The 11,882-nt window shown below is 41.8% G+C and overlaps 1 protein-coding gene across 15 annotated transcripts in view; it reads left to right on the top strand.

The window, feature by feature from the left end:
* FHIT (fragile histidine triad diadenosine triphosphatase) overlaps positions 1 to 11,882 on the top strand; it is a 1,115,730-nt gene that overhangs the window by 35,360 nt on the left and 1,068,488 nt on the right. For 12 of the 15 annotated variants that reach the window (XM_075938458.1, XM_075938456.1, XM_075938457.1 and 9 more), the window contains exon 2: positions 4,595 to 4,643. The exons of 2 other annotated variants lie outside the window; for them this stretch is intronic. The gene's annotated coding sequence lies outside the window, so the exon portion shown is untranslated. Of the gene's footprint in view, positions 1 to 4,594; positions 4,644 to 9,067; positions 9,958 to 11,882 lie in introns of all 15 variants that reach the window. One more of the 15 variants, XM_075938446.1, reaches the window with a different exon arrangement.

Raw genomic sequence — 11,882 nt, 5'->3', positions numbered from 1 at the left:
ACTCCCATCTGTCAAACCTGCCATTGTGGTGTGTCTGACAACCGGTACTGCTGGCTGATGTCATCAGCAGGTGCCTCCTTCCCCCTCAAGCTGCTGGGAGCCAGATCTGCCGGTAGGGAGTGGGAGCAGAAGAATAAGCTTTGTTATCCAGCACATTCAGTTAATTGGCAGCCCCCATTCCCATGAGTGCTGGATAACAAAGCTTTCTTTATACCTATATTTTAAAAAGGAAACAAACTGGATCTGGGAAATTATAGATCAGAAAGCCCAACTTCAATACATAGCAAGATACTGAAACAAATGATTAAACAATTGGTTATTAAGTGCCTAGAGAATAATATGGATACAAGGATCAATCCCCATGAACGTCAAAAACAAATCATGCCAAAACAATTTAATTTACTTTTACAACAGGATTAGTGGACTGTGGTGGAAGCTGTAGACATAATATATCTTGATTTTAGTAAGGTCTTGGGCACAGTGCTACATGACATTTTCATCAGAAAACTAAGAAAAGATGGTGTAGATGTATTACTATATGCTGTATGCACAACTGTCTAAAAACTATACTCTTACAAGAGTAGTTATCAGTGGCTCTCAGTAAAAGTAGAAGGATGTATCTAGGGGCATCCTACAAGGGTTTGCCCTGGGTCCAGTACTGTTCAATATTTCCATTAATGACACAGGTAATGGAGTGGGGAGAGTGTGCTCATATAACTTGAATAAGACCTCAAATGGAGAAGAGTTGCAAACAATTTGGAGGACAAAGTGGAGAACGGTCTGAATTGAACAAGATGGCATTCAGTAAAGACGTGGTTACAATGGATCACAAATTGAATATGAGCCACTCATGATGCAGCTGCAAAAAAGGCCCCTGTTCTAGAGTGACAGGAGATTCATAAGTAAGATGAGAGCTAGTTAGCCTACTCTATTCAGCACTGGTGAGGCCTCAGCTGGAGTTATATCTAGTTCCAAGCCCCACGCTCTAGGCAAATGACGACTAATTGGAGAGAGTCCATAAGAACATAAGATTGGCCATACTGGGTCAGACCAAAGGTCCATCCAGCCCAGTATCCTGTCTGCTGACAGTGGCCAATGCCAGGTGTCCCAGAGGGAGTGAATCGAACAGGTAATGATCACATGATCTCTCTCCTGCCATCCATCTCCACCCTCTGACAAACAGAGGCTAGAGTTACCATTCCCTACCCATACTGGCTAATAGCCATTTATGGACTTAGCCTCCATGAACTTATCTAGTTCTCTTTTAAACCCTGTTATAGTCCTAGCCTTCACAACCTCCGCAAGGAGTCCCACGGATTGACTATGCGCTGTGTGAAGAACTTCTTTTTATTTGTTTTAAACCTGCTACCCATTAGTTTCATTTGGTGGCCCCCTACTTCTCATATTATGGGAACAAGTAAATAACTTTTCCTTATTCACTTTCTCCACACCACTCATGATTTTATAGACCTCTATCATATCCCCCCGTAGTCTCCTTTTTTCCTAGCTGAAAAGTCCCAGTCTCTATAATCTCTCCTCATATGGGACCCGTTCCAAATGGCTAATCATTTTAGTTGCCCTTCTCTGAACCTTTTCCAGAGAAAACTAAGAAAAGTAACAAAAAGTTTAGAAAACCTGACCTATGGGGAAAGTTTAAAAATATGGGCATGTTTCTCCTTGAGTAAACAAGACTGAGGAAAGGCCTGATAGTACAGGCAGTCCCTGGGTTACATGGATCCGACTTACATCGGATCCCTACTTACAAACGGGGTGAGGCAACCCCGCACTAGCTGCTTCCCCCCAGCAGACCAGGGAGACGCGAAGCTAGCGCCCACCCCCCCCCCCCCCAGCAGACCAGGGAGATGCAGAGCGGCTTTTCTCAGCAGACACCTCAGCTTGAGAATAAAGGACTGAGGGAAGTGAGGTGTGGGAGAATAAAACTGAGCTCTGGAGAAATGTTTGGCTAGAGTTTCCCCTACAATATGTACCAGTTCTGACTTACATACAAATTCAACTTAAGAACAAACCTACAGTCCCTATCTTGTACGTAACCCGGGGACTGCCTATACTCTTGAAATATGTTAAGGACTGTTATAAATAGGTCAGTGATCTATTGTCCTCCAGGCCCATTGATGGTAGGACAAGAAATAATCAGCTTACTGCAACAGAGGTGGATTTAGGTTAGATACTTGAAACAGCTGTCTAACTATTAAGATATTTAAGTAGTGGTGAAGGGTTCTAAAGGAGGTTGTTGACTCCTGTCACTGGAGGATTTTAAGATCGAATAGACAAACACCAGTCAGGGATGGCCTAGAAACTTGGTTCTGCTTCAGTGAGGGATCCCAGACTACAGGCCCTCTCAAGGACCCTTCCAGCCCTTCAGTTCTGTGATTTTATATCTCTGGATTGTGGTTTTCCAGTGACCCAATTCAATTTACACCCACTGAAGAAATTGGAATTCATATGCCCAGGATTATTGTATTTTTCGTCTGCAAGGTTTTCATAAGCATTTTCTGAGAACAGAAATCTCTGCTTAGAAGGAAATTTGCTATTATTTGAGAGAATGCTCCAATAATTTGCAAGTTTAACATTTCATTGAATGCACTATAAAAGCTAGGGCTGAACTTATTCAAAATATTTGAGCTTTGAGTGAACATTTTGTATCTTATTTATTGCTTATTAAAACTAGTAGCAATAGTATGGTAGGCAAACTGGTGCATTACAATATGCAACAGTACAGAAAATCTCTCTTTTGTAGTTAAAATGTTGTGTTCCTATTGTATTGATACAGAGTAAGTGGAGCACAAGTATTTGTCATTGGTAAGCATTCATAAAATTTAGGCCAGAAGGCATTAGATCATTTAAGGTGACTGGCTGTCTGTCATGGACCATTAAATTTCACTCCCTTACCATAATACTGACAATAATGACTTGTGTTTGGCTAAAGCACATCAGCCAGGGAGGCATCTAATCTTGATTTGCAGACATCAAGAGATGGAGTATCTACCACTGCCTTTGGTAGTTTGTTCTAATGGTTAATCACCCTCACTGTTGTAAATTTGTGCCTATTTTCTAATTTGAATGTCTGGTTTCAATTTCTAGTGACTGGATCTTCTTGTTCAGTTTTCCATGAAAGAGTTCTTTAGTACCAGGTATTTCCTTTCATTGGAGATACTTATATGCTGAAAACAAAGCACTTTTCAGTCTTCTTGATAAACTAAACAGATTTGGCTCTTTTCGATGTTTCACTCTTCAGCATTTTCTGGAGATCTTGAATATTTTTTGTCTGTTTTCTGTAAACTATTTTTAACATCATTTTAAAAATATGGGTGCCAGAGCTGTATATATTATAGTAATATTGGTCTTACCAAAGCCTTAATTTTGCCATTGAATGCTATTTAATGGGTATTACATCTGCATATCTGAGGGAGATTTGAGTTGTTTTGGTGTGAAACTTCTGTTCCAATGAGGACGGACCACTCACTCAGTGTGATATCTCACATATTCCTTACCATGCATCTTCGTCTGTCAGGAGAAACCTTTAAATACATCTGTCTGAATGTTTCTGCTGGTTGCAAGAGAGGGTATTTTTCTGTCTGCTTAAGCAGGTAGGATGGAAGAAGTTATTAGGTAGATGCAGGTTTAACTTTGAACACCATCATGCTGCTCAAACCTCAGATTTTATGACCCCACCTGGGTTTTCCCATTTGGTCTCTGGAAGGACCTAAACCTGAGTAAGTTTGTATCATGTGAGGTATCAACATCTTTGTGCATCTTTTGTAGACTCTTTAGCCCTACATGATCTTTCTAGTCGAGGAGATTAGCTCCGGCTTCTTTGTTAACCAAAATATGTCATTAGGAAAATAAATTATTGAAGGAGGCTTGTGCGAGAAAAGGTGGGCACTGCAGACTTTGGAAACATTTCTAAATCCTAACAGGAATATGGGAGTAGAGCAGAAAGGTAATACATGGAGTAAAATTAACAAACTAAAATTCAGTTATAATCTTCTCAGGTTTAATCTGTCATCTGGAAACTACAATTGATTTATCTGACACATCAACATTGCTCTAATATTCTGTTATGCAAGGTAAAAGCTGAAAGAATAGTACATTAAATGTCCATGACAATGGTAGAAGTTTATTCATCTAATTCTTCTATTTATGGTGTTCTTGCAAAAAAGTTCCAAAAGAGCCACATGTCGTTGCTTCCCTTTCCCTTTTTCTGGCTCTTACTGCCAGACCAGGAATTGTTCTTTTAGTTTTGTGCATCACATGTGGCTCATGTAGCTGATCTTTAGGCTATGCTCAGTAGTGCCCCTAGAGCAGCGTGGAGCTGTTTCTCTGTGGACTTAGAAGAAGTTGGACAGAACACTTTTGCCCTGGCTCCCCCTCGCTCTGCAACTTTATGCTTTATGTCTATATGCGTATGGAAGACAGAATTTGGCCCATGAAATAGTAGTAAGAACTTTTTATCAGAGGTTTCTTCAGCTACTGATGCTGTGACATAAGTAAAACATGGTTACTAATGCATGTACCAAACATTCTTTCTTCACTGACAGGCAGGTCAATGCTTTTATTTTTTATCCCTTTGTAGCTTTGAAGTACAGCAAAGAAGTGAAATCCATTGAGAATAGTCTGTAAAGGTAAGTGTATTTATTACATTGCATTGACAAACATTGCCTTACAGCATTGATTTTTCTTTTATTCAGGGATTTAGGCATTTAAAGATATAGCTGACAGGACAACTTCTTTAACCACTTAGATGTCTCATCACTCAAAAAATGCTGAGCAATAGTTAGAAGCGAAATGTACGGAAACAAGTTGATGTGCTGAGGATGGCCGTATCTCAGAGCATGATCGCTGACTTATGCTTTGTTCACAGTGGTTAAGATATTCCAGTGTAGCTCTGTTCACTGTGATTAATGGTAGGTGTGATTTAAAAACAGCTACACTGGTATTGCTTCTGGTCAATAGCTGAATAAAGCCAGCTGGCAAAATAAAACATTTAAAATAGAATGCAGAGTGGCATTTTGATCTTGTAGTATTAAATGTATTATGATAGTTGTGTAACAGTATGCGGCCAGCAACTCTGCAGAAAGTAGGAAATTATCCGACAGAGTTCGCTGCAAAGTTCTTCTCACTTTGTCACTTGGTTTTAAATGGATAAAAAGCAGAAATTAAAGTAATAGAGTACAATAGTTAGCCTTGTTTGCACTCTTTCAATAGCTTTCTTTTCTTTGAAGAAAATGTTTCTCCCATTGCTAGGTGTATTTATAAGTGTGCATTCCAGTTGCCCCTTTAGTCATACTTGAAATAGTACATGCAGAAAAGAAATTGAACGATAAATTGTTGGCTGTGACAAGGATCACTCTCATCAAGTGGCTTCACTGGACAGGTTAAAATAGTCGATGAGCTTGTTTTCAGTTTCAACAACAGTCATCTTTTAATTCTGAGAGTTTCTTCTGTCCCTTTAATAAGAACTGACGGTAAAAACAGGGATAAAAATCAGCCTGCAACATAAAAGGCAGTTTTAGAAATTCAACACATTATGCAGTGAGATTTTAAATTATTGTTGTCTTGCAATGTTGTCTATTGTAAACCACTGTGGTCAACTGTGAAAACATTTGTGCAACAGTAAATTTGTATAATATGGAAGAAATGGATGTATTTTAATGGCATAGTATGTGAGTGCAGCGAGGAGTCCTGTGGCACCTTATAGACTAACTGGAGTGTAGGAGCATAAGCTTTCGTGGGCAAAGACCCACTTCGTCAGATGCATGTCAGTGAGTGAAATTTAATTATTTTTCTGAGCATATTAACATTTTATGATATGGTAAATTGATTTTTAATGTTTATATCTGTAGTTCACTGTTTATAGATAGAAAACTGCCAACAAATTGGAACAAATATTTTTGTGGTGGATAAATGTATTTTTTAAAAGGAAAACTTTTTAGGGAAAAAAAATCTGTTCTTACTTATATATGTCAGCTGCAATTTATGGGTTTATAGCTGCTTGCACCTGCTTAATCTTATGTTTGTTAAGCAAATGCTGTATATAGTTACTTTGGTGGCAGCTGCTGTATCACAAGTGATAAGTAACCTCTGAACCAAACACCTGTGCTTTAACCCTTTGTATACTTGTCTTTAGGGTTGTAAGATGAGGACTGGAGATGAGTGAAGTTGGCTTCCATCTCTCTCACTTTTTCCTTCTCAGTTGCTTTTGTACCTCTGGATCTTTCTTATCCTAATCCTGCCCCACAACTCACTCTTCACCATAGAGCTGATCTGACCTAGGTGCCAAGCACAGTGCCCTCAGTTACTACCGTATTCCTGAGCAGCCAAGGGTTTTCTGTTTCCTGGAGGCTGAGCAGGGAGGAAGAAAGGTTTTTTGTAGGAGACAGTGATTGGTTGGGCCCAAGTGTGAGCCACAACACTTTTCTCCACGCCCCGCTAAGGCACTTTCTGAAAATGCAGTATCTCCTGGTAACTTCTGCCATAACCGAGGAAACTATCTACTGATGATGTAAATCAGAGAAACGGGGCTAGAGAGTTCGTCTAGTCCAGGACCATGGGCTGAGGCAGGACCCAGTAAACATAGACCATTTCTGTCAGTTGTTTGTTTAACTGGTTCTTAAAACCTCCAATAATGGAGATTCCACAACTTTCCTTGGAAACCTATTCCAAGTACTTAACCACTCTTACCAGGGATGTACATTTTTGATTATTTGCAATTGACATCAATTAGTCGATTTGCTGCACTTCAAAGGTGAAAGCACTGCGGGGAGCATGTGGCCAGCGGGCAACTCAAGCAGTCCCCCGCTGCCCCGTGTTCCCTGTGGCATCTCAAAGTGGCGGCTTTGCATGGAGCCTGGGGTCAGCTGGGATTCTGAGTCCCAAGCTGACTCTGGGCTCCATGCGGTGCTGCCTCTTTGAAACTCTGCAGGGAGCCCAGCGTCAGGCTCTATGTGGCGTTTCAAAGTGGCAGCGCCGTGTGGAGCCTGGGATCTGGTGCTAGACTCCACGCGATGCTGATGCTTTGAAGCACCTCTTCTTTGCCCCCCCTTGTTGCCTCTTTCTGATAGAGGCAGCAAGGGGGGAGAGGAGGGAAGTGACTAGTCGACTAACCTGTTGACTATCCAATAAGCATTTGCTTATTGAATAGTCGACTAGTTGTTCGCATCCTTAACTCTTATGGTAAAGTTTTTCCTCATATTTAACCAGAATCTCTGGCTGTAGATTAAGCTGACTATATCTAGTCTTGCCTTCAGTGCACATGGAAAATAATTGATAGATAGAGCCCTGCAAATCTGTGGATATCCATGAGTATCTGCATCACGGATATGGATGTGGATATCTATGGCTCAGTTTGCAGAAAGAGATGCAAACGCAGATATAAAATTGTGTATCTGCACAGGGCTCTAACAGTCGATCCCTATCCTCTTGCCAAAACATTAAGGGCTGTTGCAGACTGTTATCAGGTCCCTCCTTAGTCTTCTTTCCTCAAGACTAAACATGTCCAGTTTTTTAACCTTTCTTCATAGATCAGGTTTTCTAAATCTTTTGTCAATTTATTGCTGTGCTTTGGACTTTTTACAGTTTGTTTGCACTTTTCCAAAAGCATGGTTCCCAGAACTTGACACATTATGTCAGCCGAGTCGCATGGAATTATTACCTCCTATGTCTTATATGTAACACTCCTGATATATTCTGTAATGATATTAGACTCTTTTGTGGGTATATCACATTGTTGGCCTCTATTCTGAGGTGAAAGTAACTTTCTTACAGGTACTATTGTCTTGCAGCCCTGTGTTGGAGGGTGGGGACTCCAGGTATGGGAATGGGGGTGTGTGCAATATGACAGTATCTGTAAGAAATGAGAGTGGGGGGGGGGGCTCAGGAAGGGGGTGGGAATGTGGGGGGGGGTAGCAGGAGTCAGGGCAGGAGCTTGGGGATGAGGAGGAGTTCAGGGAATGGGGCTGAGGGTGTGAGGGCTGTAGGAGTCATGGTTAGGGGGTATGAAGAGGGGCTCAGGGTAGGGGGGTGGGAGTGTGGGAGTGCAGGAGTCAAGGTTTGGGAATGTGGGGCGTTTCAGGGGTCAGGGTAGGCACTAGGACTGTGGGGTGTGTGTGCAGAAGTCAGGGTTGGTGGTGTGAGGAGGGACTCAGGGCCAAGGATTGGGGTAAGGGGAAACGGGGCAGGAGGCTGGAGAGATGGGGAGGCGCAGAGCAGGGTGGGGATGAGAATGCAGGAGTCAGGGAAGGGGGTTCAGGGCAGGTGGCTGGGTGTATGTAGAGATGAGTGCAGGAGGAGGGGGCAAGAGCACCATTTTGGGAGCGTCTCTGTATATATTCCTCTCACTCCCAGCTGCCTAAGGGAGGGGCAGAGGAGGAATGCAGCATACTGTGCACTTTCCCCTTGCTCCCTGACAGCAGGGAGAAAGAGAAGAAAAGCAGCAGGGACCCAGTAAGTGCCACTGCAGTACCCTTCCTGAAATGGCACCCAGGGAAGGGGTTTGGGGTCTAGAGCCAGTCCCTTTCACCGGCCTGGATACCTTCTCCTTAGTGCAGCAGCCTGCAGGAAGCCCTGGGACCCAGGCTGGGAGCACGCCACCCCTCCCACTTCTTGCCAGAGAGCTACACTGGGATGCACTGACTCCCTTTTACCTTGGCTTCTACTGAATTGCTGAACCACTATTTCCCCCCAATCCTTTTTTCAGCATTACAACTGCAGAGCCAGTTATTCTTCTTCGAGTGATGTCCCCATTGGTGCTCCACTGTTGGTGTTGGGCTTGTCCCAGCGCTGCAGATTGGAGACTTTTTCAGCAGTATCTGGTGGGGCTGTGCATGCGTGGCAGGGGCGTGTGCCATGGGCACCCTTGGAGTTCACGCACGCAGCCCGACTCCTCTCAGTTCCTTCGTACCACCCTCGGTTGTAGACGGAGTTCGATCCCTCTCCTCTCCTTTGCATTCCTGTGTATGAGAAGAGAGTTTACTTACTTAGTTAGTCAGTTTATAAGTGGTGTTCTAAGTTGTTTTAAAAAAAAGACCTTTTTCCCTCATTTAAATAGTTTTTCCTCAACGGTGTTGAGGAAGATTGCAGCGAAACTGGGCCCAACGACGGCCCCCTCGCAGAAGGAAAGAGAAGACTGCAAATTAAACACAAGGTTTTTGAAAGCTTAATATGGCAGCGAGAGGCTGCATGCCAGCAAGGCAACACCAAGACAAACTTAGTTAAAAAAAAAAAAAAAGCTCCATGGAAGCACATAAAACAAAACAGAAAAAACCACAAAGACAGCAGAAAGAAGATAGTGCTGCAGGAAGGAACCAGACAAAATGCCTGGTTCACCCGGCTGTAAGAAATACAAGTGTCATGACCCAATGCCCGCTTCAGATAGCCACAGGTCTTGCATTTAGTGCTTGCGTGAGGCGCATGTCCCTCAGAAATGCGTGCTCTGTTGTAGCTTCACAGCCAGGGTGCAAAAGGACAGGGAGCTCAGATTGAGGATGCTCCTCTTTGATAAAGCTCTCGAGCCCCAGCTAGCCACGGAGAGGAGTACTCGGCAAGAGACCCACAGTAAACAAAAGAAACGGGCAAGCTCCCCCTCATCTAAGCCACCAGCTAAAAACAGGGTCTCTCCAGCTCGTTCCCTATCTCCCAGAGTCAGCACAAGAGATAAGCCATGAACCTCCTGCACTGCGTGCCCCGGGGCTGCATCGGTTGCAGAACCAAAACTATGAACCTCACAAACTATGGTACCATCTGCACCGATACTGAAGATGCAAAAGGTCCAGGAACTGGACAAGACCTTGGCATTGCAGGTGCTGAGCAAGACCCCGGCAATGGTGAACGGGTTCTAGGGCCCCTGGAAAAGGAAGCTATGGAACTTGGTGAAGAGGTAATGTGATTCTGCAAGAGTTGAAGGGGGTGCCCGTGCAGGTATCTATCCTGGAAAGTGAGGTATGTGCAGATAGACCATTTGTATGTTATTGATGTGTCTAAATGATCTAGTTGGTTATATTTACGGAATGCCAGTCATATTATCTTATCAGCAGTACAATTCAAAAACGATTCTTGAGTAAGGGTAATGTGCTGTTGATAATGGTATTGATCAAATTTAGGTTCCCTCTTACTGAACACAATCAGTAAGCCACTAGCATCTCCAATAAATACTTACTTTTTAAAGGTCAATCCAGACTTTGTGGACTGTTTTTGCGTTCCCAGATAAAAAGAAAAGCAAGCATGCCAAATTGCTTTGCTTCAGCTTAACCATAGCTCTGAATGAATCCATAAATGCTACAAAAGGGAAGCTTATAAACACATGCTTCACAGAAGGAAAAAAATATCATTCCTTCCTAATCCTTTTCCTAAGGGGAGGAAATGTGTTTGTTCTTGTTTTGAGAATTGAGGGATAACATATATGAAAACTATGTGTTATGTTCATGATGAATTCTTTCACATTGTTAATGGAAATATAAAGTCAAAATTTGTGTTTTGCTTTTTTCAAATATGTATCCTCTGAAATTTGTCAGTTAGGGAACCTACCTGTCCTAGACCCAATCAAAATAGCATGCCTGTGTCAAAATTCTTTTTCTTGGAACATGTATCTTTCATATTCAGTGACAAAGTGTTTTTTAAAAGCAGTTGTTTTTCCAAAGCTCTTGCTTTCAAGATGAAGCATTTAAAGACTATCACATCTTTCTGTGTACAAAATGGAGAGCTGTACTACTCAAAGGCTATATGCTGCCCTTAGTCAACTCCAGCAGCAGTAATGGTGGCGGGGGAGTTTTGCTGTGGACTGAGAATAGTGCTGTATATGGCTCTCAATCCAATCAATAACATGGGCAGGAAAACAATTCTAAGATAGAGTTCGAATATAAAAGTACTTGGAAAACAGCAGATTTTCCTCCCCATAAGTACATTCCTTCAGAAATCAAGATAGCAATTTTTCATGCCTTGCTGCCAGCATAGAGATTTTTCTTACAGTGTGGTGACTGGGCAAAAGAAATTACACAATATTAACAGTAGTTGCCTTGGCAAGGTTCCTTTGTACAGCAACTTAGAACATTATATCATTTTAAGAGCTCTCTCCATTTCCAGTGGGTGTTTCATCAGACACCACTATGAAGGATCCTCTGTGAAAGAAATGGAGAAAATGAAGAAAAAATGGCCAAAGTTCGGTAGTACATATGTTGATATGATACGCTTACCACACATGCACATTTAGGATTAATTGATTAGTCCAATGACATAATCCTTCCTTCTGTTTATCATTTATAATGGTTTGCTGCTATATTCCTAGCTTTTATACATGAAGTGCAGTGAATTGATGTTGAAGTCTCACTATGATTTTTTTAATCTTGTGTTATATATACAGATTAAAATTGCTGAGAACTGAATCATTTTCTCAGAGATAGACAGTGGGGGGAGAAGTGACTTTTGTCACAGGCATTAGTACATTGTACATATTGCCATTTTAGGACAAAGATATCCTTAGGACAAAGATAATATCATATCCTTAGGACAAAGATAATCCCCAAGAAAGAAAGATCCATGGGTATGTACATTTGGATTCTCCTTCATGTTTTGTGTACAAGAATGGGGTTACAGGAATCACTTGTTGTAAATAATGGACATGTTGCCAAGAGAACTAGAATACTTGTCACTCCCAGGCACAGGGTGAGGGTTTTTTTTCTTTTTGAATACTAGTACAGAATGAATGACTGGATAGCTATACTTCTTCCTTAATTAATCATCTTTTCAAAAGTATTTTCCACAAAATATTAGCAGCCAGTGTCTCAAACTCTAGAGCTAGAGATTACTGCATTATACTGCTTGAAAACTGAGATTATAATTTTACGATTGTGTATATAATGTTTATTTCT

The sequence above is a fragment of the Pelodiscus sinensis genome, chromosome 11 (assembly GCF_049634645.1).
Source record: "Pelodiscus sinensis isolate JC-2024 chromosome 11, ASM4963464v1, whole genome shotgun sequence".
In the NCBI taxonomy this organism is placed as follows: domain Eukaryota; kingdom Metazoa; phylum Chordata; order Testudines; family Trionychidae; genus Pelodiscus; species Pelodiscus sinensis.
Note: the sequence above shows the minus strand (reverse complement) of the source record. Positions and strands in the feature narration are given on the sequence as shown.